The sequence below is a fragment of the Choloepus didactylus genome, chromosome 20 (assembly GCF_015220235.1).
Source record: "Choloepus didactylus isolate mChoDid1 chromosome 20, mChoDid1.pri, whole genome shotgun sequence".
NCBI lineage: Eukaryota > Metazoa > Chordata > Mammalia > Pilosa > Megalonychidae > Choloepus > Choloepus didactylus.
This window is the reverse complement of record NC_051326.1, coordinates 28,024,193-28,051,643: the sequence shown is the minus strand read 5'-3', so window position 1 is coordinate 28,051,643 and position 27,451 is coordinate 28,024,193. Positions and strand designations below refer to the sequence as shown.

At 39.8% G+C, this 27,451-nt stretch overlaps 1 pseudogene; it reads right to left on the bottom strand.

The window, feature by feature from the left end:
- Positions 1-5,658: 5,658 nt before the first annotated feature.
- Positions 5,659-6,931, bottom strand: LOC119516976 (annotated as a pseudogene).
- Positions 6,932-27,451: the final 20,520 nt, after the last annotated feature.

Genomic DNA, 27,451 nt, shown 5'->3' with positions numbered 1-27,451 from the left:
GGGTCTCCATTTGCAAAAGAATGAAAGTGGACCCCTACCTCACACTATAAACAAAAAGCAACTCAAAATGAGTCAAAGACTGAAATACAAGAATCAGAACTATAAAATTCCTAGAAGAAAATACAAGGAAGTTTCTTCAGGAACCAGTATTAGGCAGTGGTTTCTTAGACTTTACACCCAAAGCACAAGCAAGAAAAGAAAAAAATAGATAAATGGTACCTCATCAAAATTAAAAACTTTTGTGCATCAAAGGACTTCAGCATGAAAGTAAAAAGACCACCTACTCAATGGGAGAAAATATTTGGAAACCACATTTCAGATAAGGTTTTAATAACCAGAATATATATAGAAATTCTTCAACTCAACAAGAACAAATGACCCAGTTGTTCCAGTTTGCTAATGCTGCCTTTTTGCAAAACACCAGAAAGGGATCAACTTTTATAAAGGGATTTTATTTGGTTACAAAGTTACAGTCTTAAGGCCATAAATTGTCCAAGATAAGGTGTCAACAATTGGGTACCTTCACTGGAAGATGGCCAATGGAATCTGGAAAATTTCTGTTAGCTGGGAAGGCACATGGCTGGCATCTGCTCCAGAGTTCTGGTTTCAAAATGGCTTTCTCCCAGGACATTCCTCTATAGGCTGCAACTCCTCAAAAATGTCACTCTTAGTTGCTCTTGGGGCATTTGTTCTCTTAGTTTCTCCACAGCAGAAGTCTGCTTTCAAAGGCCATCTCAAAAATGTCTCTGTAAGCTGTAGCTCCTCACTCAGCTTCTGTAAATTCTTCAAAGTGTCCCTCATGGCTGTAGCAAGCTCACTCGTTCTGTTTGAGCTTATATAGTGCTCTAGTAAACTAATCAAGGCCCACACTGAATGGGCAGGACCACACCTCCATGGAAATTATCCAGAGTTATCACCTACAGTTGGGTGGGTCCCATCTCCATGGAAACACTCAAAGAATTACAATCTAATCAACACTAATATGTCTGCCCCCACAAGATTGCACCAAAGAACATGGAGTTTTGGAGGACATAATACATCCAAACCAGCACACCAGTTAAAAAGGAGCAAAAGACTTGAAAAGAGAATTCCCTAAAGAAGATATACAAATGGGCAAAAAGCACATGAAAAGTTGCTTAACATCATTAGTCATTAGGGAAATGCAAGTAAAAAATACGAGATACCATTTCACAGCCACTAGAATGGCTAAAAACAAATGGAAAATTACAAGTGTTGGAGAGAATGTGGAGAAATAGGAACACTCCTTCATTGTTGGTGAGAATGAAAAATAGTGCAGCCACCATGGAAGACAGTATGGCAGATCCTCAGAAAATTAAGTATAAAATTACCAAATGACCTGGCAATTCCACTTCTAGGTATATACCCCAAAGAATTGAAAGCAGAGACTTGAACAGATATTTGTACACCAATGTTCATAATGGCATTATTCACAATTGCCAAAAGATGGAAGCACCCCAAGTGTCAATCAACCGATGAATGGATAAATGAAATGTGGTATATACATACAATGGAATATTGTTCCGCCATAAAAATGAATGAAGTTCTGATACATGCAACAACATGGATGAACCTTTCAGACATCATGTTGAGTGAAATAAGCTATACAAAAAAAGACGAATATTGTATGATATCTCTTGTGGAAAACAGAGCCTAAAGTTTCTCCTCTCCTTCCTGCATACTTGAGATGGGGGTCTGGGACACTGGGCTCCTGCCGAGATAGAACACTATCAAGGCACACCACGTTAAAGTATGCGTGGATGTGAGAATGCAGCTGGGGAACTGTTTTTCTGTTATTGTCCTTGGGAATAAGATAAGACCCATTTTGCAAACAGATGTAAACCACCTTGAGAAAATGTCTACGTGCACATTAAAGCATTTCTCTGTCCTAAAAGCATAATAAATAAGGGTCTTGGGAACGGGACAGACACACTCGCCAGACGGGCGGTGTGTCCCCTGCTCCCGGTTTCCAAGAGATATTTTTGTCTCTAATCTTAATTTCTGCCTCGCCCCCAGCAACAATCACTGATATGAAATAATTAGAACAAGCAAATTCATGGAGTCAGAAACTAGAATATGGTTTGCCAGGGGCTGCAGTGGGGCTAGGGAATGAGGAGTTAATGCTTAAATTGTATAGCATTTCTATTTGGGTTAATGGAAAAGTTTTGGTGATGGTAGCACAGCATTGTGAACGTAATTAACAGTACTGAATGATATATTTCATTGTGGTTAAAAGAGAAAATTTTAGATTGTATATACATTACTGGAATAAAAAATTAAAACAAAAACAACAACAGTAAAAAAAAACAATCATAGTACAGTACAACACAGTGAACCCATTTGTTAAAGATAGATTATAGTTAATAGTACAATTATCTCATGAATTGTAACAAATGTACCAAACTAACGCAAGGTGTTAATAATAGTATGGGATATGTGAACTCTCTATTTTCTGCATGATTTTTCTGTAAACCCATTAACTTCTCTAAAAAAAAAAAAAACACACACAAGAAACCAACATATTCAGGAATAATGTACAAAAGATGTATAAGATCTGTTCCTCACCATACGGAGGCAACTGGGTTGACTGAATGACCTTCTGAAGTCTCAATTACGTCATCAACTAAGAGGCAATACCTTACAGGTCTGGGGCAGTGTTCTCCAGGAGGCTGTGTATGCTCTGAATCAGCATCCACTCTATGGTGCTGTTTCTCCCGTAGCCAGGATTCATGGGTCCAGGAATCAAGTGGTGGAAATGGGAGTCGCACCACTCACTATCACCTTTAGTGATCCCCTATGAAAATACTTGCTTCCTGTCCCTACAACCTTAAGCTCTGCTGGTCTATAAGTCTTAGTTCCAAAAGGAGGAGTGCTCCTACCAGGAGACACAATAATAATTCCATTGAACTGGAAGTTAAGATTGCCACCTGGCCGCTTTAGGCTTCTCATGCCGCTGAAGCAACAGGCAAGGAAGGGGATTATTGTACCGGCTGGGGTGATTATCCTGACTATCAAGGGGAAATATGACTGCCAACTACACAATGGAGGTAAAGAAGAGTTTGCCTGGAATAAGGAGATCCCCTTGGGTGTCTCTGAGTACTACCATGCCCTGTGATTAAAGCCAATGGAAAACTGCAACAACCCAATCCAGGCAGGACTACCAATGGCCAAGAAACTTCAGGAATGAAGGTTTGGGTCACCCCACCAGACAAAGAACCATGGCCAGCTGGAGTGCTTGCTGAGGGTAAAGGGAACATGGAATGGGTAGTGGAAGAAGGTAGTGATAAATATGAACTACGGCCACGTGACCAGTTACAGAAACAAGAACTATGATGGTATGACTCCTTGATTTGTTATGAGTGTGCTTGTATTTGTACAGAAAGCAAATATCTTTGTTTTCTTCTCTATCTTTTCCCCTTATCGTATGACATAAGTTGTATCATTCATTTCATAATATTTAAGTTATAAGATATCAAGTTAAAGAGTGAATGTTACTCAAGGTCTTGCCCTCTATTCTGGAGAGATTTAGTGTGTTTCTGGTTGTATACAGGACAGCTGAATATTGCTGGATGAAACATGTGTCTGTAATTGTGTTCTTTTATTTATTATTATTATTATTTGGAAAACAGACTATTTTTAATCATTTAAAAACACAACACAACATCACATTTCCTTTACCATCTACAATTCCATTATATCCAAACACTAAGACCAACAAATAACTCCCTGCCCAGGAGCAAGGAATTAAAATGAGACGCTGAAGACACATGAAGGTGAATGCTGGAGATCAAAGTTTGGGCTGTAAGTTACAAGTCTCAGTTTGTTAGTGTTTTACAGGAAGTTCCTTAAAATAATTTCATTCTGGGGTTAGAAGCGGCGCGGTCATGGCGGAGCGCGGACAGCAGCCTCCTCCCGCAAAACAGCCGTGCTGCCCGCCGGGCGGGAGCGGCGGCGGCGCGGCGCTGGGGCTGTTGCCGCGGGGAAAGGCCCAGAGCCCAGAGCAGCTGCTGGGCATTGCAGCGCGCGGGGTGGCGGAGAAGTGGCCGTTTCAGCGCGTGGAGGAGCGCTTTGAGCGCATCGCGGAGCCGGTGCAGCGCCGCATCGTCTACTGGTCTTTCCCCCGCGGCGAGCAGGAGATCTGCATGTACTCGTCCTTCAATACTGGCGGCGGCGCCGCGGGCGGCCCGGGAGACGGCGGCGGCGGCCCCTCGTCTTCGCCGGCCGCCGCCGCAGGGGCCGGGGTTCCGTCGGTGGGGGCCGCTGGGGGAGCGGTTGCCCTTCCGCCGGGGCATCGCGCTGCTGGAGAGGGCCTGCGTCGACAACGTTCTGCAGGTCGGAGACAGACACACAGCGTGGGCTTTGCCTGCTTTTATCAGTGGAAGAGGCCTGGTTGCAGTCAAAATGAAAAATACGTTGTGTTTGTTCTTGAGTAATTTTGGAAAGAAGTAAAAAGAATATTACAGCGTGAATTTATATCTTTGGAAAGGACTTTGATGACTTGCAAAGCACATACAGTTTCAATATATCATGCAAGCTGTTACACATCATGAAAAGACATTGGCGAATGACTAGGAATGGTAACCTTTCTACAAAATGCTGACCACTTTCCATTTGAGGTGAAGTAGAATCTACTTAATTCTCAGTTTTTCCTAAAATGGATACCCCAAGCATTTTTTTTTTTTTTTTTTTTTGACAGTAACTTAACAATAGATGTGTACTCCCAACATGTTGGCTCCTGAGAGGGGTGGATTATTTTGCCTGGTATTGGTTTATGTTTGTTTTTCTTGTGTAATTATGAAATCTGCTCTTTTCACTCTTATAAGTGGTCCAGTTTGGATGATTAAAATATGTTGTTTAACCAGAAAGGAAGAGGGCAAGAAATAAATCAGTTTAAAATGGTAAAAATAAAAAATAAAATAATAATAATAATAATAATAATAATTTCAATCCAAACACCAGGATTCTACAATGATATACAGCTCCATAAAATAAAAGTAATTTTTATTTTTGTCTTTTTCTTGGCATAGAGAAGTAAAACTATCAGCCAGATTCCTTTAGTAAGAAATGAGGAAAAGAAGAGGAAAAGAAAAAGATTTGGGCTGTGCTGGGTGCTGGTTTCTATTTGTCTTTCCAAGGGTGTGACTTCAGAAGAGTTCAGTCACACTCATGATTAGAATTATTAATTTTTTTTTAGATGATAAAAAGGAAAATACCTAAATGGACATAAAAATGGTCAAAGGTGTTTTTTTGTTGTTGTTTTTTGTTTGTTTGTTTTTAACTGCAGGTCAATTTTTTTCCAAAATAAAGATAAAAAATGAACATATAGCTGGGATGGTAACTCTGTTGGACATTCCAATTCATCCAGTCACTTGTCCCCCATACAGGAAAGGGGAGCAGGCATTAAGTTTTATCAGTAATGTGAGAGTAGTAACCAGATGTGTTGATGGCAGCTTATTTGAGGTCCCTCAGTCCTTTGAGTACATGTAAGAAAGCATGGCTGTAGTTCTCTGCCCACATCAGAACACATTCAGCTACCATGAAAACTAAAAATGAAGAAAAAATATATTTGTTCCAAGATCCATTTACTGGCATTTTTTAATAGCCCTTTCTTCTGTAGAGCCCAAGTGTGGTGATAATATGCTAGGGGCTGCTGTGTTTCCCAGCATGAGCTCCCATCCTCTGAGGGTCCTGAAATGGATAGTGGATTGGTCCTGGAGCCCTCATGAAGGAAGCGGGTGGTCCCTTTGGGTAGAACATGTGTGGCCCAAAACCCGGGGGTAGGGGTGGAGCAATAGCAGGGGGTGGTGGCAGGGCAGTGTTCACCACGGCTGGAGGACCACTTGGGGGCTGGTTGAAGCAGATGGCAGAGGCTTCTGCTGCTGCTGCAGGAGGAGAAGGAAGAGATCCTAGCAGCCGTAGAACAAGCTCTAGCTTGATTCTAGAGTCTGTGGTTCTGTCCTTCTCTTCTTTTCTTTTCCGCTGGCTGCTTGGGATCTTCCCCATTTCATGTTGAGCCTATGGCCATCAACATTCTATTTATTAAAGGATTTTTTAGCAGCCAATTCTGCAGCTTGCCTTGTGGCAAACTGGATGAAAGCACACTGCTGTCTCTGTACAACAGTTATTGTCTGAATCTCTCCAAACTGGTAGAAGTGGTTTCTTAGATCTGTCTCTGTAATGGTATCTCCCAGACCACCAACATATAGAGTGGTGATGGTCTTGTCCTCTGGTGGGCCCAGATGAGGCACTTTTGAAGCCTGTTTTGGAAGCTTATCTGCCACAGGGTCATTGATTCCATAATATTGGTCTTTGATATTCTGATTAGCAAGGGGGTCATCTGGATCTGTAGGCTTCTCATGTCTGTATGGACACTCCTCTCCTCTCTTACATTCTCCTTTCACCCAGAAGGAGCAAATGTGGGGTTGATTCCACGTATAGTAGGGTGTGGTCCAGGGCAGTTTAAGTAGCATGTCACTGGTGGATGTGGCTTTCCCCCAGCATACCAACTGCTCATGTTCCATCAGAGTTAGAAATCTCTCTCTCCATATTCTGCATGTAGTATTTTTTGCTGACATCTGACTTTGGCATGTCATCCTTAAAAGACAATCCCACATCACAAATCTGGATGGGCAGGCCATATTCTGGGTCCAAGGGGCAGGTTTGACAGACATTCTTCAATTTGCTGCAAGTTTGGCATACTTTGGACTTCTTGAAACACATGCAAACCCTAGGGCACCAGTAAATGGCGTCTTCTGCGAATGGCCTGGCAACAGATTTTGCATTCCTTTCCATACTTTTCTTTGGTCATTCGGATATACGGGTTTTCTCCAAGACACATCTGGCACAGTATGTGGAAGTCCGCATCCTCCCTGTTCTGCCTGTTTTAGGTGTTGGAAACCAGAGAAGTTGCCATTTTGAGAGCATCCAGAGCTGTGTTCTATTTTGAGATTAAGTATGGTTTAAGGTGATATGTATATCTGCCAAGTTGACAAGGGAAAGACTGTGATGGTTAGGTTCATGTGTCAACTTGGCTAAGTGAAGGTGCCCAGTTGTCTAGTCAAGCAAGCACTGGCTTACCCATTACTGCAAGGACATTTCATGGCTGGTTAATAAACCAGAAGGCTGGTTTATTACATTATCAGTCAATTGATTGCATCTGTGGCTGATTACATCTACAGTCAACTAAGGGAGTGTCTTCTGCAATGAGAGAATCCAATCAGTTGGATTTAATCCATCAGTTGAAGACTTTTAAGAGAGAAGAGAGAACTTGCATTTCTTCTTCAACCAGCCAGACTCTCTTGGGGAGTTCATCAAAGACCTTCATTGGAGTTGCCAGCTCACAGCCTGTGCTACAGAATTTGGACTCATGCACCCTACCCTACAGAATTTGGACTTACGCATCTTCACAGCTGTGTGAGACACTTTTATAAATCTTATATTTATAGGTATCTCTTATTAGTTCTGTTTCTCTAGAGAACCCTGACTAATACACCCATTAACTTCTCTAAAACAAACAAACAAACAAACAAACAAACAAACTTATTCAGGAATCATATACAAAAGTTGTGCAAGACCTGTCACTGAAAACTTACAAAATATTGTCAAGCTTAAGAAAAGAAGATATAAATAGATAAATCCATTTCATGGACTTGAAACTCAATATTGTTAAAATGTTAATTCTTCCCATTGATCTACATTCAAATCCCAGTAGGTTGTTTTTTTTTAAGCTGAAAATTTTATTCTATATAAAATTGATATGACATACAAACAATTTTGCAGAAAAAAAAGTTGGAAGGCTTACCTGATTTCAAGACTGAATATAAAACTGCAGTAATCAAGACAATATGGTGTTAGCATTGGGATAGACAAATAGATCAATGGAACAGAATAGAGAATCAAGAAATAGTGCCACACTTATATGTTAATTGAATTTCAACAAAAGTTCTATGTCTATCTAATGGGGACAGAAAGTTTTTCAACACATGGTGTTGGAACAACTGGATAAATTTTTGGAGGAAAAATAAATCTAAATCCCTTTTTCATACCTCACACAAATTATGAAACTTCCAGAAGAAAACAAAAGAGATTATCTTTGAAACCTTGGGGTAAGCAAGCATTCCTTAAACAAGACATAAAAATACAAATAAAATTTGAGAAGCCTGATTTCTTGGAAACTAAAAACTTCTGCTCATAAAAAAGAAACAAGAAAATGAAAAGGCAAGCCACACCAAGAAAATACTCATACTACATAAATCTGATAGAGGGATTGTACCTAGAATATATAAAGAAATCCTATAACTGAATTTTTAAAAAAAGCAATCCAAGCTTAAAAAGTGGGCAAAAACTTTAAACAGACACTTTAATGAAAAGAGACAAAAGGCCAATAGGCATGTGAAGAGACTCAAAATCTTTAATCATTGGAGAAATGCAAATTTAAACCACTATGAGAGAACATTAGGTACCCATTAAAATGGATACTATTAAAAAGACTGACAACTGTAACTGTCAGCAAGAACATGAAGCAGCTTGAGCTTCCACAACTTATTGGTGGTCGTGTAAAATGGTTAACCATTTTGGAAAACTGGCAGTTTCTTATAAAGTTAAACATTTACCTATTCAATGACATAGCAAGTCCTCCCAGGAGAATGATGTGTCTACAAAATGTGTTTCTAGCAGTTTTAGTTTTATTCATGATCACCAAAATGTTTGCAGCAGTTTTATTCATAATAGCTGTAAACTGGCAAGAATCCAAATGTTGATCATCAGGAGAATATGTAAACAAGTTGTGTTATATTCACACAATAGAATACTGCTCAGCAATAAAAAAGAATAAACTACTGTTATGTACAAAAACATGAATGAATCTCAAAAGCTTGTGATGAGCAAGATGGAGGTGTAGGGAAGTGTGGAATTTAGTTAGTCCCCTAGAGCAACTAGTAAACAGGAAGAGCTAGTAAATTGTCTGAAACAACTGTTCAGGGGACATCCATGACTGGGTCCACATCGTACACCAGTCTGGAATGGGTGAAAGGACTGAGACCACAGTGTAGAACTGTAGTAAAGCCCCCCAAACTGTGGAGCTGGTGCTCCTCCCCCACTGGCAGGGCAGTCTAAGCTGGAATACTCCCCTGTGGGAAAAAGAAGGGGTCTCTGCTGGGAGCATGGGAAGGTAGCTCAACCAGGATCCAATCACAGTTTTAAATAACAAATTTAGAATACTGAATACAAGCTAGTAGCATAGATAAACCTGGGGCAAGCAGGAAAGGAAGCCTGAGGTCTCTTTCAGCAGAGAGGAGGTGGGGCTGATGGAAAAATATAAAATAAATAAAAATAGAGGATTTTGGGATCAGCCAAGCCCTGGAAAAGGGCTGTGCCCCAAGAAAAGAGACACATAGACCTGTGTACCAATTGCAGCTCTTGACTGGCAAATCTGGGGCTGAGGATTGACTCTGAAAGGGAGACTTTTTTCTTTCTTTTTAAAAACCATTCTAAGTAGCTCATTTGAGAAAGCCTCAGGCATTTTCAATTGTTAGCAAGGATCCAGACAAGGGTGGAGTTAACATAGGTCTGAGATACAAAATAAGGAGTCAATTGAAGGTGATAATTCCTTAAAAGACTTATCTTCCCCAAGAAAGAGGTGTGGGGCCCAGCTCAAGTGATGGCCCTCCTTCAGAGAATTCAGAACCTAGGGACTGGGTGGGGGTAGGGGGAACAGAAACAGCTTAAGCTTGTCTTAACCACTGGCAGGAACAGGGTATGCTGAGAATTAAAGGCACCACACCTGTTTACACCAGTGGGGAGCTGTGGGCTGACATGTACCACCTTCTTGGCAGGATAGGAAAAGCACAGAGTCTAGAGGCCTCACAGGAAAATCTGAGAACCTGCTGGGTCTCATCCTCAGGGAAACTTGATTCCGATTACAGCCTTCTCCTGAGACCTGGGCCTGTCTGGTCTGGGAAAATGTGTTTGATCATATCTGGGTGGACCCTCCTCAAAACAAACAAACAAACAAAAAGGCTCCATATAGGCAGAGCAAGATCCAGAATAACAAGAGCTGAAAAATTCTGATTAGTTTAACAGAAGCTATGCTAGAGGTCTAGAGTAAGTTGAACTGAATGCCAAAGAAGAGATAGATAACAAAGCTAACCAACAAGAAAACCATAGGTAAAAGAGTGAAAACAGCCTCTACAGTAAACTAATCAAGAAAACCGGATGCCTAGACAGCAACAACAAAAAATTATGAGTCACACTAGGAAAAGCCAAGATATAGCCCAGTCAAAGGAACAAACTAACACTTCAAATGAGATATAGGAGTTGAAACAACTAATTATATATGTTCAAATGAACATGCTAAATCAATTAAAAAATCAAATCAATGAGTTCAGGGAAGATATGGCAAAAGTGATGAAGGATATAAAGAAGACATTGGGTGAACATAAGGAAGAACTCAAAAGTTCGAAAAAACAAATGGCAGAACTTATAGGAATGAGAGACACATTAGAAGAGATGAAAAACAAAAATGGACACCTACAACAGCAGATTTGAAGAGGCAGAAGAAAGGATTAGTGAACTAGAGGACAGAACATCTGCACTCTTACACACAAAAGAACAGATAGGGAAAACAATGGAAAAATATCAGCAGAGTCTCAGGGAATTGAATGACACCATGAAGCACATAGATGTATGTGTCATGGTGTCCCAGAAGGAGAAGAAAAGGGAAAAGGGGCAGAAAGAATAATGGAGGATATAATCACTAAAAATTTCCCATCTCTTATGAAAGACATAAAATTACAGATCCAAGAAGCACAGCATACACCAAACAGAATAGACCTGAATAGACCTACTCCAAGAAACTTACTAATCAGATTGTCAAATGTCAAAGACAAAGAGAGAGAATTCTGAAAGCAGAAAGAGAAAAGCAATCCATCACATACAAGGCAAGCCCAATAAGACTATGTGCGGATTTCTCAGCAGAAACCATGGAGACAAAAAGGCAATGGTAAGAGACATTTAAGATACTGAAAGATAAAATCTGCCAACCAATAATTCTATATCTGGCAAAATTGTCCTTCAAAAATGAGGGAGAGTTTAAAATATTTTCAGACAAACAGACACTAGAGAGTTTGTGAACAAGAGATCTACTAAAGGGAGCACTACAGGTAGATAGGAAAAGAGAGGAGAGAGAGATTTGGGGTAGAATATAGAAATGAAGACTATCAGTAAGGATAAAGAGAGAGAGAGAGTAAAAAAATTAAAATAAGATAAGACATACAAAATAAAAAAAAATACAAAATGGTAGACAGTAGCACAATATTGTAAGTACACCGAACAAAGCTAAGTGTGAGTAGAGTTGGAAGAGGAAGTCTAGGGGCGTGTATGACACCAGAAGGAAAGATAGAAGATAAGTACTGGGACTGCACAACTTAGCAAAACTTAGAGTGAACGGTGATGGTGATTAAATGTACAAATATAAGAATGTTTTTACATAAAGGAGAACAAATGAATGTCAATACTGCAAGGTGTTAAAAATGGAATGGTATATGGAAAAATACAATCAATGCAAATTAGAGTCTATAGTTAACTGTAGCATTGCAATATACTTCCATGAAGTGTAACAAGGGCAATATACAAAAGCTAAATGTCAATAAGAGGGGAATAGAAGGGAGGGGTGTGGGATTCTTGGTGTTGTTTCTCCTTTTTATTTTATTTATTTATTTTATTTTTTATTCTTTGTTTTTTTTTCTCTTCTTAATTCTTTGTAGAAGAAATGGATATGTCCTCGTGCATAACCATGTGACTATACCAGGAACCACTGATTGTTTACTTGGGATGGATTGTATGGTGTGTGAATAGAACTGTTTAAAAAATAAACAGAAAGATACAAGTGCTGGAGAAAATGTGGAGAGATCGATGTACCTGTTCACTGTTGTTAGGGAAGTATAATGGTGCAGCCCATCTGAAGGGCAATGTGGTGTTTCCACAGGAGGCCAAGTATAGGGATGCCATATGATCTTGCAATCCTGTTATTAGGTATATACTTGGAAGAACTGAAAACAGAGACACAAATGGACATTTGCACACTGATATTTATGGCGGCAGTATTCATGATTTGCAATGGATGGAGGTGGCCTAAGGGCACATCGATTGATGAATGGAAGGATGAACAGCAGTATATGAATACAATGGAATATTGAGTGGCTGCAAGAAGGAATGAAATTGTGAGGCATGCGACTAGAGGAATAAAACTTGAGGACAGTATGTTGGTGAAATAAGCCTGAAACAAAAAGACTAATCTTCTAACATCTCACTAATATGGACTAAATACAATGTGTAAACTCTGAGAATAGAATTCGAGAGCATAGGTTATTAGGGGAAGTCTCATTGCAAAGGTTTGTGGATTGTAAGCTCTTACAGCAGTCACATCTTTTCTTGCATTGCTACAGTTATTTCTAAATTCTGAGATGCTGGGCTATTTGTGTACAACTTGGTCATCCTCTGGAACTTTGGGTATCTGTGTGACACCTGATACTCAGAGCTACAGTTCTGCAGTTATGAAAGTCAGCATTACCCCATACAGCAACTGTTAAAAAAGCTAAAAAAAAGATCAGACTTCAATTAAAGATATGAATGAAACTGATCTGGTTAAGACTAAGGCAAATCAGACAAAGGGTAAAGGACAATACTGAATGGTATTTTAAAACTTCAACTTCTGTGTGAGCCCAAAGGAAGAGATTTGGTACAAAATTTATATCTTCTGTAGCACACTATCTAACTTGTATAATCAGTTTATTTGAACACCATAACTACATGGAAACTTGAATAAGGAGTGAGATCTTGTTTGTTTGTACAGGTTAGTGTGATGCCCTGATTCATCCAAGAGTAATTTGGGAGGCAGGTGGGGCAAGATGGTGGCATAGAGAGGAGTGGAAGCTAATTAGTCCCCCTGGAACAACTACAAAAAACCAGAAACAACTAGTAAATAATCCAGAATAACTGCGGGGGGACAAACGAGACCATCCACTCATCATACACCAACCTGAATTGGGAGGAATGCCCGAGAACACAGCATAAAATCTGTAAGTAAAACCTGCGGATCCAAGTCTTGAGACCCCCTCCCCCGTAGCCCGAGCTGCAAAGCCTCATGGTGCCAGAGAGAAGCTCTCTCCCAGCAAGCGAATATAGCTCAGCTGAGCTCCAACTGGGGTTTTAAGTAGCGAGTGTGAACTGCTCACTACTGGTATGCATCCCCAAAAAACAGACAGAGGCTTTGGGTGACGACTGACCTTGGAGAGCCGGAGGGTCACCTTGGACTGGGTCTGAAGGGGACTATCTGTTTCTTTTTCGGCTCAGTGGAGAAAGCCCCAGTCATTTTCAGTTTCCAGGGCTGTGACTCAGGGAAGGGTGGAGACAGCACAAGCAGAGAGCGAGACCACTGAAATGCTAATGACCTCCACCTGGGGGGTCTGTCTTCTCTAGGAGGAAAGGGGTGGGGCCCTTTCCATTGAGAATCAGACCCCAGAGCCTGGGGGGAACATGGCCTTACCTCCTCACACCAGTCAAGAATTATAGGCTAACAGGCATCGCCTGCTGGGCAGAAAAGCACAGTGACCTGAGACATCAAAGGGTGGAGCAATTTTCTAAGAGACACCCACAGGGAAACCAGATACTGAATATTTCTTCCCTCTGGGACCTGAGCCTGTTCTGGTCTGGGAAAACCTGATTTGGATAACCAAGGAAACCATGCCTAGGCAACAGAAAATTACAACCTACACTAAGAAGAACAAAGTTATGGCCCAGTCAAAGGAACAAACGTACACTTCAACTGAGATACAGGAATTTAAACAACTAATGCTAAATCAATTCAAAAAGTTTAGAGAAGATATTGCAAAAGAGATAGAGGCTGTAAAGGAAACACTGGGCATATACACGGCAGAAATCAAAAGTTCAAAAAAACAACTAGTAGAATCTATGGAAATGAAAGGCACAACACAGGAGATGAAAGACACGATGGAAACATACAACAGCAGATCTCAAGAGGCAGAAAAAAACACTGAGGAACTGGAGAAAAAACACCTGAAAGCCTACACGCAAAGGAGCAGGTGGAGAAAAGAATGAAAAAATATGAGCAACGTCTCCGGGAACTCAAGGATGAAACAAAGTACAATAATGTACATATCATTGGTGTCCCAGAAGGAGAAGAGAAGGGAAAGGGGGCAGAAGCAATAATAGAGGAAATAATTAATGAAAATTTCCCATCTCTTCTGAAAGATATAAAATTACAGATCCAAGAAGCACAGCGTACTCCAAACAGAAGAGATGTGAATAGGCCTACGCCAAGACACTTAATAATCAGATTATCAAATGTCAAAGACAAAGAGAGAATCCTGAAAGCAGCAAGAGAAAAGCAATCCATTACATACAAAGGAAGCTTAATAAGACTATGTGCAGATCTCCCAGCAGAAACCATGGAGGCAAGAAGGAAGTGGTGTGATATATTTAAGATACTGAAAGAGAAAAACTGCCAACCAAGAATCCTGTATCCAGCAAAGCTGTCCTTCAAATATGAGGGAGAGCTCAAAATATTTTCTGACGACAATGAGAGACTTTGTGAACAAGACACCTGCCCTACAGGAAATACTAATGGGAGCATTACAGGGTGATAGAAGACAGGAGTGTGTGGTTTGGAACACAATTTTGGGAGATGGTAGCACAACAATGTAAGTACACTGAACAAAGGTAACTATGAATACTGTTGAGAGAGGAAGGTGGGGAGCATGTGAGGCACCACAAGAAAGGAGGAAAGATAAAGACTGAGACTGTGTAACTTGGTAGAATACTAGAGTATTCAACAATTGTGATAAAATATACAAATATTTTCTTTTACGAGGGAGAACAAGCAAATGTCAACCTTGCAAGGTGTTAAAAATGGGGAGGCATTGGGGGAGGGATGCAATCAGCATAAACCAGAGACTGTAACTAATAGAATCATTGTATTATGCTTCCTTTAATGTAACAAAGGTGATATACCAAGGTAAATGCAGATAAGAGGTGGGGATAGGGGAGGCATATTAGACACTTGACATTGGTGGTATTGTCTGATTCTTTATTCTACTTTGATTTAAGATTATTTTTCCTTTTGCTGCTTCCTAGCTGTCATTCTTTTCCCCCTTTCTTTTGCCTCTCTACCTTCTTTGACTCTCCCTCCTGCCTTGTGGAAGAAATGTAGATGCCCTTATATAGATAGTGGTGAAGGTGGTGAACACATGAATGTATGACCATGCAGAGAACCATCGATTATTTCCTTGGGATGGAATGTATGGTGAGTGAACAAAACCATATTAAAAAAAAAAATGGGTTGATGACAAAACCTTGAGGGCAATATACTGAGTGAAGTAAGCCAGACACATAAGGACAATTATTGCAGGGTCTCACTGATAGGAACTAATTATAATATGTAAACTCATAGACATGAAATATAAGGTACCAAGATATAGGATGAGGCTTAAGAATGGGGAGTGGTTGCTTAGTATGAGCAGAATGTTCAATTAGTACATTAGTAGTATTTCAACATTTTCTCATAAACAGTAACAAATGTACTATATCAATACCAAGAGTCAACAATTGAGGGGGGTTGGTTAGGGATGGGGAGGATTAGAGTTTCCTTTTCTTTTTTTCCTTTTTCATCTTTCACTTTATTTCTTGTCTGGAGTAATGAAAAGTTTCTAAAAATTGAACAAAAATTAAGTGTGATGGATGCACAGCTGTATAAGGGTACCCAGGGGGAAGTGATTGTACACTTTGGATCTTTGGATAATTGTATGGTATCTGAACAATCTCAATAAAAATGAAAAAATATATATATGCATGCAAACATTTCCTATATTAATTTTTATTCTAAGAAACTGTAAACAACTTTAATAACCTATATTAAACGTATTCTTAAGAAAAAAAAAAAGAGTAATTTGGGAGAGAAAAAAAAAGTATTTGCAAAGCCCTCTGGAGGGTCTGGGGGGAAATGCGGAAACATTAAACTTCCCCACCTGGGGAATTCCTGATATTCTCACAAGCATTGGGTACTACCAATTCAATATGCCAAACTCTCAGTCTTGGGGCTTGCCCTTATTAAACATATTCCTGCCAAGGATAAGCTAAACCTACTTATAATTATGCCTAAGAGACACCCCCAGAGAACCTCTTTTGTTGCTCAGATGTGGCCTAAGCCAACTATGCAGGTAAACTCATTGCCCTCCCCACTATGTGGGACATGACTCCCAGGGGTGTAAATCTCCCTGGAAACATGGGACATGACTCCTGGGGATGAGCCTGGCCCTGGCTTTGTGGGATTGAGAAAGACTTCTTGGACCAAAAGGGGGAAGAGAAATGAAATCAAATAGAGTTTCACTGACTGAGAGATTTCAAATAGAGTCAGAGGCCATTTTGGAGGTTATTCCTAAGCATTATATAGACATCCTTTTGCAGTTTTTAGTGTATTAGAATAGTTAGAAGGAAATACCTGAAACTGTTGAACTCTAATCCAGTAGTCTTGATTCTTAGGGTGTAACTGTGTAAGTGTGTCTGACACTCCCATTATCCTGTGTATGGACAGATGAGTAAGAAAACAAAGACAAAATATAAATAAATAATAGGGGGGGATAAGGGGTATGGGATGTCTTGGGTGTTCTTTTTCTATTTTAATTTTTATTCTTATTTTAATTTTTTGGGGAGTAATGAAAATGTTCAAAAATTGATTGTGGTGATGAATGCACAACTATATGATGACTATGAATCATTAATTGCACACTTTGGATAAGTATCTGGTATGTGAATATATCTCAGTAAAATTGGATTTTAAAAAAGCCTATGTTGAGCAAAAAAAGTCAGACACAAAAGAATAGCTACTTGTTTGTATCATTTATATTAAGTTCAAAAGTGGGCAAAACTAATCTATGTTGATAGTAATCAGAACAGTGATTACCCTTGAGGGGATGGAAACATGTAATAGGGCCCAGTGGAATTTTTCTTGGTGATAGAAATGTTTATATCTTGTTTGGGGGGATGGTTACACAGTTGTTTTATATTTATCAAAACTCACCAAATTGTAACCTAATGCCTGTGCATTTTACTGTATGTAAATTTTACCTCAATAAAAATCCTTATATGATAGTTTTCCAAAGGATATGGGTTGTGTGTATATAAGTTATAAAGTTGAATATTAATTTTAAATTTACTTTAAATGTATATAAAAATAAAATTAATGAAAAATGAGAACTTCTGAATTTCAGATACTGTTTCTTCACTATTAGAGTTCCTAAAAGATTGACCCTCCAATGTCAAGAAAAGAAATTAAATAAATTATTGACAAGTTGTAATCATTTCAGATTTAGATGTATGAACTGACTCCCTGCTCTGAAAGATGAGGGAATCACACTCTTAAAATTTTTCCCACTACATTGCCCTGACATCATGATTTTGTTGCCTATATTATTTTTCTTCTTTAACTACTCTGGTTAATCCCCCACTTTTTAGCCTTAGTTCAATATGTAGTCAGATTTTATGCACATTACTAGTTCTTTTTTATTCATTTCATAGTTTAATATTTTTTATGACAGAAGGATTCAGATACTGAGTCCTCCGGGTTCTTTCCTGCTTGAGAATGTCTGTGTGATGCCTTTTGTTCCGATTTGAATGTATTGTGTCCCCCAAACGCCATTATCTTTGATGTAGTCTTGTGGGGCAGATGTTTTGGTGCTGATTAGATTTGCTTGGAATGTGCCCCACCCAGCTGTGGGTGATGACTCTGATGAGATATTCCCATGGAGGCATGGCCCCACCCATTCAGGGTGGGCCTTGATCAGTGGAGCCATATAAATGAGCTGACTCAAAGAGAAGGGACTCAGTGCAGCTGTGAGTGACCTTTTGAAGAGGAGCAAGCTTGCTAAAGAGGAACATCCTGGGAGAAAGCCATTTTGAAACCAGAACTTTGGAGCAGACGCCAGCCACGTGCCTTCCCAGCTAACAGAGGTTTTCTGGACGCCATTGGCCATCCTCCAGTGAAGGTACCCGATTACTGATGTGTTACCTTGAACACTTTATGGACTTAAGACTGTAACTGTGTAGCCAAATAAACCCCCTTTTTATAAAAGCCAATCCATCCCTGGTGTTTTGCATTATGCAGCTTTAGCAAACTAGAGCACCTTTAAACTCAGGTGAAATGATGACTAGTCTCAATATCTTTCCCTCTGTACTTTGTAGACACTTTCCCACTTTTCCCATTGCTTATGACAGTGAATATTGCAATGGAGAAATCCAAGGAGTCTGATTTTTATGCTGCTCATCTATGAATAAAACTCTGTGTTATATATTTGAGCCCCAAACCAAATACCTCCCACTTACGAGGGCTCTCTGTTCTGACATGGTATTTTTCAAAGCCCCTGGTATTTCTGATGCCCAGTGAGGATTGAGAACTACTGGGTATCTTTTCTCATTCTTATCTCTTAAATGAGATGTGATTTCCTGCACTGTTTCTATCCTGAAAAGTTCTCATTCCATGCTGCTGTCTTTGGTTTTACAAAGGGGCTAGATCCTCATTCTTTCTGAAACTTTTGGAAAAATTTAACAAATAAGAACTGTAAAAAGTGTCCTAACATACTCCATTTAAATAGTGTTTGGGTTCAGGGACAACTATTACAGCAATTCAGTGCATCTCTGTTGATTTATATTAACTGAGAATTGCTTAAACTGAGTTAGTAAAAATGCAGGATTATAGAGGAGTTAGTAAAAATGCAGGATTATATTAATATGGTGCATAGAGAGGTGTGGAATTTAGTTAGTTCCTTGGAGCAAGTAATAAACTACCAGGAACAACTAGTAAAATAATCTGGAACAACTGCTGGGGGACAACCTGACTGTCCACACATTGTACACCAACCTGGATTGGGTGGAATGGCTGAGATTGCAGCATAAAGTCTTTAAGGAAAAACTGCAGAACTGTGCTGGGAGCCCCCTTGCCCCATGGCAGACTGAGCTGCAAGACCTCACTGTGGGAGAAAGCAGCATTCCCAGAGTAAGTGAATACAGCTCAGCCTAGCTCAACTTGGGGTTTTAATTAATAAATGTGGACTACTGAATACAAGCTATAAACATAGAGAAACCGCTAACAAGCAGCAAAGTACCCTGAGGTCACTCCCAGTGGAGAGGAGGTGGGGCTGTTGGAAAAAAAATAATTTAAAAAAAAGAAGGAAAAGCACATGAGGCTTTTAAAGACTGACCTTAGAGAGCCAGAAAACACCTGTGCCCTGGGAAAGGGAGATGAGAAGACCAGATGCTCTTTCTGATTGACAGGTGAAACTGAGGGACCATGGACTGGCTCTGAAAGGAGGTTTTCTATCCCTTTTTCTCTCTCTCAACCTGAGTGGCTCAGTGGAGGGAGCCTCACACATTTTCAGTTCCCAGCTCTCTGACCCAGACAGGGGTGAAGTTAATAGAGTCAGAGAGACAAAGGAGTAATTCAAATGCAGAAGATAGCTCCCTAGAGGGTGTATCTTCCCTAAGAGGAAGGAGGTGGAGCCCACCTCTAGTGCCTGTCCTTCCATCAGAACTCAGACCCCAGTGCCTACAGGAAAACAGTCAAAACAGAAACAACCTAAGCTGAGATTTAAAGGAGACACACCTTATACCAGTCAGGAGTGACAGGTTGACAGGTGCCACCTACTGGGCAGGTTAGGTAAAGCACAGTGGCTAGAGGCCTAACAGAAAAGTCTGTCAATCTTCTAAGACAATATAGCCCCATTCTGAGACCTGAACCCTTTCTGGTCTGCGAAAATCTGATTGGGGTAATCAAGGAAATGAGATACCTAGACACTAGGAAAAATGAAGATATGGCCCAGTCAAAGGAACAAACTTACACTTCAATTAAGATACAGTTGAGCTACTGTTTCACTTTAATGAAACAATCAATTAAAGATTTTCAAAAAAATAAAATCAATTCAAATCCAAGTCAATGAGTTCAGAGAAGATATGGGAAAAGAGATGAAAGATATAAAGAAAACACTGGACAAACATAAGCAAGAAATTGAAAGTTTGAAAAACAACTGGAAGAATCTATGAAAATGAAAGAAACAACACAAGGGATGAAAAACACAATGGAGACATACAACAGCAGATTTCAAGAGGCAGAAGAAAACACTCAGGAACCGGAGAACAAGACACCTGAAAACCTACACACAAAAGAACAGATAGGGAAAAGAATAGAAAAATATAAGCAACATCTCAGGGAATTGAATGAAACATGAAATGCATGAATGTACGTGTCATGGGTGTCCCAGAAGGAGAAGAGAAGGAAAAAGGGACAGAAGCAATACTAGAGGAAATAATCAATGAAAAGTTCCCATCTCTTATGAAAGACATAAAATTACAGATTCAAGAAGCGCACATCTATCCCAAACAGAATAGATCTGAATAGACCTACACCAAGACACTTAATAATCAGAGTACCAAATGTCGAAGACAAAGGGAGAATTCTGAAAGCAGCAAGAGAAAAGTGATCCATCATATACAAAAGAAGCTTGATAAGAATATGTGCAGATTTCTGAGTAGAAATCATGGAGGCAAGAAAGAAGTGGTGTGATATATTTAAGATACTCAAAGAGAAAAACTGGCAACCAAAAATCCTATATCTGGCAAAACTGTCCTTCAAATATGAGGGAGAGTTTAAAATATTCTCTGACAAACAGACAATGACAGAGTTGGTGAACAAGATACCTGCACTACAGGAAATACTAAAGGGAGCACTACAGACAGATAAGAAAAGACGGGAGTGAGAGTTTTGGAACACAGTTTTGGGTGATGGTAGCACAGTAATGTAAAGTACACTGAACAAAGATGACTGTGAGTATGGGTGAAAGAGGAAGGTTAGGAACATGTGGAACACAAGAAGGAAAGAGGAAAGATAAAGACTGGGACTGTATAACTCAGCGAAACCTAGAGTGCTCAACAATTGTGATAAAACGTACACATATGTTTTTTCATGAGGGAGAACAAATGAATGTCAGCCTTGCAAGGTGTTAAAAATGGGGTGGTATTTGGGGAAAAATACAATCAATGCAAACTAGAGACTATAGTTAACAGAAACATTGCATTATGCCTCCTTTAATGTAACAAAGACAATACTCCAAAGCTAAATGCATATAAGAGGGGGATATAGGATAAGGGTATGGGACTCTTGGCACTGGTGATGTTGTAAGACTCTTCTATTGTACTTTAGTTTAATTCTGTCTTTCCTTTTGTTGACTTTTAGCTGTCATTTTTTTCTTTTTTCTTTTTTTTCTTTTTCTTTTGTCTCTCTACCTTCTTTGACTCTTCCTCCTTCTTTGTGGAAGAAATGGAAATGTCCTTATATAGATAATGGTGATGGTGGTAAATGCATAAATACATGATTATACAGGGAACCATCGATTGGTTACTTAGGACAGAATGTATAGTGGGTGAACAAATCCATCTTTAAAAAAATAAAACAAAAATGGGTTGATGAAGAAAACTTGAGGGCTCCATATTGAGTGAAATAAGTCAGACCCTAAAGGACAAATATTGTACGGTCTTACTGATATGAACTAATGATAATATGCAAGCTCATAGATTTGACATATAAGTTACCAGGACACAGAACAAGGCTAAAGAATGGGGAGCAGTTATGAACACAGTATTCAACTAGGTTGAACTTAAGTGTTTGGAAATGGACAAAGGTGACAGTAGCACATTATTGTGAGAATAACTAACAGTGCTGAATAGTGTGTGAATGTTGTGGAAAGGGGAAGCTTAGTCACATGTGTCACCAGAAGGAAAGCTGGAGGTTAAAATAGCAGAATGTATAAAACAGTGAATCTTGTGGTGGACAATGTCTGTGATTAACTGTACAAATATTAGAAGTCTCTTTCACGAAGTAGAACAAATGTATGACACCATAACTAGAAGTTAATAATAGAGGGGTATATAGAGCCCAGAAGACTGGATGCTCTTTCTGACTGACAGGTGAAACTTGGGGGCCATGGGCTGGAAAAAGTATACCTATTGCACACTATGTACTACAGTTAGTAGTATTTTAACATTCTTTCATCAACAGTAACAAATACTATGAGTCAACAGTAACCAATAGTATGAATCAATAATGGAGGAGGGTGGTTAGGGGTATGGGAGGATTTGAGTTTTCTTTTTTGTTTTTATTTATTTTCTGGAGTAACGAAAATGTTCTAAAATTTGAAAAAAAATTAATTGTGGTGATGGATGCACAGCTGTATGATGGTACTGTGGGCAATTAATTGTACACTTTGGATGATTGTATGGTATGCGAACAATCTCAATAAAATTGAATTTTTTTAAAATGCAGGATTATAGTAGTTTTAATATATTTATATTTTATTTGAAGACCAGACTTAGAGGACCAATCTCTAGAGAACAGAGCTCAGGACACCAAGGAAGAGCCAGCCCAGGGCCTGGATGTTATATGCTTCCTGGGACATGGATGTGAGGATAGTGTGGACCCAAGGGAGCAGACTCTAAACCCAATTCCTGGGACACAGATACAGGGCCATGGCAGAATTCACCTAATTCTGAACCACAGCCCTGTTGGCCTGAGGGTGCTTTATTGTTTAATCTTATTTCTTGAGTAGGTAATTCAAGCACATAATTCAAGAATCAAAATGATGTAAAGCACATACTGAGAAGTGTCTCCATCCTCTTGATTTCCTCCTCCCCACCCTCACCCCTTTACAAGTTATCACTTTATTGGATTTGCTGGCATCATTCCCAAATTTCTTTATACAAACACAAACCTGTGCATCAGGCAAGGTTCGGTTGGAAGACGGGCGCCTCCCACACTGGGCAGCTCCTCGTAGGTACATGCATGTACATGGGGACACCATCCTCTGGGGAACTTTATAGGAAAACAGCATGGTGGACAGGAAAAGCAGGGATTTGGTATTAGACAAGTAAAGTTTAAATGATGGTGATTCCATCACTGGAAACTAAAACCTTACCTGCTCTAGTGTTGTTAACTATCAGAGCCACAGTTTTTATCACCTGCAATAACAGACCTACTAATATTTCCTCACAGAACTGTTGTAAGAATTGAATAAGACCATGACTGTACACATCTAATTGGTAAATATTAGGCACCCAACAAAAGGTCCCCTTTTCTACCGCAAGCGCTGTTTGCCTGCAGACATTCAGGCCCTGACATTATTGGACATCCCTAGGAAGCACACACACAGCTTCACAGAGGGTCCTTGGGGCACTGTCCCTTCTCATTGGGAACACTGGGAAATGCATTTGACCTTGAGGACAGAGCTCCTCCCAGGCCATCCCTATTCCCATGTACTCAGGCTGGAGTAATCCACATGAGAAAACTGATAAGGAAGGCAAATAAATCCAAAGCCTTCTCTGGGCATTTCCTAAGGCCTCGATTCCTATTCTGTGGCAGCAACCTCATCAGTGTTTTAGTGTAAGAAAATGAGGGTTATGGTATTTCCATTTGTTTCAGGTAAGATGTGGCCAGGACATAAGTGTGAGCCTCTCTGGGCCTCCAGTTTGCCAGAAAGCAGGTAGCTCCAAAATTAGTTCAGAAAATGATTGAAGACTTTTCTCAAACAGGAAAGTTAGGGAACCTCGACGATAAGTTTCAGGGTCCACCTCTCTCACTTTTGGACTTGGCTAGCTTTAAGAAGAAAAAGTCTGAAAAAAGAACCAAGGAAGAAAATGGCTTGAAAAGTAAAACACAAATAAGAGGATGCTGGTTCAAGAAGGGTCTTAAATGCCAGAGTAGGAGGTACGGGCTTCACTCTCTCAAAATATAAAAAATAATAAAGTGTTACGCATGTGTCATGTACTTCATTGTTTCCAACTCTCCTTGCAGATGTTGACACCTTTTATTGGGGAACCATTCTGGTGCTTCTAGAAGTGGATGGCTGATGCCCCCATCCCACCCCAAAGATCTCAGTATCTCTCTCTCTACATACCAGTGGCACAAAGCATGTGTTGCCTTATTTTAGTATCTTAGGTATTGTGCTGATTTGGAGCTGTTATGTGCCCCAGAAAATGCCATGTTCTTTCAATCCATCCCTGTGGGGGTAGACCTATTGTGGGTGGGATCTTTTGATTGGGTTGTTTCAATTGAGATGTGACACAGCCCATTCAAGGTGGGTCTTAATCCTTTACTGGAGTCCTGTGTGAGAGGACAAAAGGCAGAGACATTTGGAGAAAGAGAGAAAAAAATGCCCCATAGATGAAACCAATAGAGGGCTGCAGGACACAGAGTGGAAGCCACAGGAACCAGAGCTGGAGGCAACCAAACCTGGGAGTGAAGGACGAGCAGACACTGGCCATTGCCTTGCTATCTGACAGAGGAACACCGAATGCCAGCAGCCTTTCTTCAGAAAAGGCACCCTCTTGATAATGCGTTAATTTTGACATTTTCATGGTCTTAGAATTGTAACTTGTAACTTAATAAATCCTCATTGTTAAAAGCCAACCCGTTTGTGGTTTACTGCATTCCAGCAGCTTTATCAAACCAAAACAGGTATATCCTGTAGCATTAGAGCTCAGTATGATCTGGATGACAGGAACCTGTGACTCAGAAGGTCGTCATGATATTTTATAACAAATAAAAACATTCTGCTCTCTCTGTAAGATATGTCAAAGAAATTTTACTTTAATGTATATATTTCTCATAAAAAGTCAAATACTTAAAAGCAAACACTATATGAAACAGGAGTATAAAATTTTTTAGATCTTGAGACACACCCGTTCATGAAAGGGAAATTCCAGCCAGATTCCAGAAGGAGCAGTCACTTATTAGCTTACTGATTTATAGTATTTGGTGTTTAATAGGCACCATCGAATCCATAACTTTAATGAGTCCTCATATTATGCTTTAGAATAATTAGTATCAAACTATAACCATTTTTACCACCCTGAGCTTGCTTTGCTTATCTCTAGAAAAAGAAAAAAAAAAGAAAAAACAATTTCATTCTTGTTTTTGCCTATTATACAAGAATTGCAAATGCTTCCACCTTGTAACATATAAACCAAGAAATGGAACCTGGCCAGGGCTCGCACTGGGGTCTGGGGCTGTGGGTCTGGGTGGGGGAGCAGGTGGGGCTCTGCAAAGTCCTGGGTGCTGACAGCATTTATGGGATACAGGCACAGAGTTTCAGCATGCTGGGCTTTCACTCAAAGCACCTGATGATGTTTGCACTTATTAAATGAGGCTAACAGAAAAGCATTTTGTTATGTCCTGACAAGAATTTGTAAACAGGAAACCATAATTCTTCAGAGACAGAACAAAATAGTGAGTTTTTCACACACCCTCAATGCTCAGAAAGGAAACTGGGCAATGGGCCTCCTTTCTTTGGTTATTCTCCCTGTTCTACCTAAGAGCAAAACAAGTTCTTGGAAAAACGGGGTGAGGGGCATAAGTCAAGGATAAATAGGTATTCCATCCAGGAGGACTGGTGGAGGGGGGAAGATGGAAAAAGGAATGGGGGTTGTGCTACAATAGGTAGAACCCAGGCACCGTCCTCCCACATAGCACTACTCTCAAATGCAATTAATTTAACTATTAGTTTTCAATCTGTCACTCCTAGCAGCCTCCTGCAGATAGGAGAGAGGGTTCATCTTCACTCCTCAGCTCTAGCACATGGTTGGGCACAGAGAGGTGGCCTGTAAGGCTGACCCCATGCCCGTGTGTCCAGCACACAGGGCCCCAGGCCAACCCCTTTGGTGAGTTTCAGTGCCAATGCTGAGGATCACTGCCCAACAACCCACAAGCCTGCTTCTCATTCTAGGTTGATCTATGGATTGCATGTTTGTTTTGAATGGAGAAAGGTTTATAAGAGTTCTTTTATCTGAAAAAATTTGCCTTTTCAAATATGAAATATGTTAATAGTATCACTAACATTCTGATGCAGCTTTTTAAAAATTATTTTTGTATGTCTTATTATCAAATCCTCATAACCCCTGTAGGGCACTGTTTTAGTTTCCTAGAATGTTTAAAGCAAATACCAGGAACTGGCTTGGCTTGAACAATGGGAATTTGTTGTCTTACAGTTCTGAGGCCAAGAAAATGTCCAAATCAGGACATCATCAAGGCGGTGTTTTCTTCCTGATGACCAGCTCCCAGGAATCCTGGGCTCCTCAGCCACATGGCAAGGCTCATGGCAGCATCTGCTAGTCTCTCCCTTCTTCTCTCATTTCATTGATTTTAGCTTCTTGCTTCCTTGGCTTTCCATATATATATATTCATTCAGTTTATATATATGAATATGTATAATATATATATGAATATACATATATATGAATATATATATGAATATACATATATATGAATATATATATGAATATACATATATATGAATATATATATATATATTCATTCCGTTTACAAAGGATTCCAGGAAGAAGACTGAGTCTCATCCTGAATGAGGTGGCTCACATCTTAACTGAAGTAGCCTCATCAAAAGATCCTGCTTACAATAGGATTATACATAGGAATGGAGTAGATTAAAGAACATGTTTTTCTGGGGTACATACAGCTTCAATCTACCACTGATACAAAGTCCAGCCCCACTGACTCACCCAGTGGCAGAACCCTCATTTTCCTCCAAGTGCCACCTTGCTGAGATCCTTCTACTGGAGCAGGTTGGGTCCCAGAGTACTGCCTGGCAGCAAGTGGAGAGAAGTGACTCAGGGTTGGGGACAACAATATGGAAATGGTGGCAGCAGTCACAGATATTGGAGGCCTCATCCAGATACTGACAGATGAAATGAAAAGTAAAGGGAGATGTCAGAAGCTATGCAGAATGGGGTGGACAGTATTTGGTACCTATTTAGCTCTGACAATAAGGGAAACAGAACAGTCAGAGGTCACTTGGACACATATTTTTGAACTTGGGAACAGGGGAAGGAGAGAGGAAGAAGGAGAAAACTATTTACCATGCTTCAAACATTCCATCACATAGAACCTTAATTTAATAAATTACAGGGGAAAAAAGTAAACTTATCAGACCAGTCATAAGTACTGGTAATTAAAGTCCTGAAAATGTAGACTTCCCAACAGGAAACACTATCCTTTGCTTATAAAATTGTCTTTTTAAGTCAATAGTAAATTGGTCATTAAATAACATATACTTATTTTTAAATACCTGGGCAAAAAGTTGCAACCTATCAGTCTCACTCTCTAAGTACTTACATTTTCTAAGATAAAACTGAACTATCTTTTTTCACAATTCAAGGTTTCTTAAGTGTAGTGTGATTTGCAATTCAGATTCTCTATGCATTGGCTTCTTCCCAAAACTGAGTTAGGAAAGGGAATCTTCAGGGTAGGGAAATCACCAGAATCTTAATGGGGTTTTAAAACTACATCTATTCTGAGATTGTGCAACAA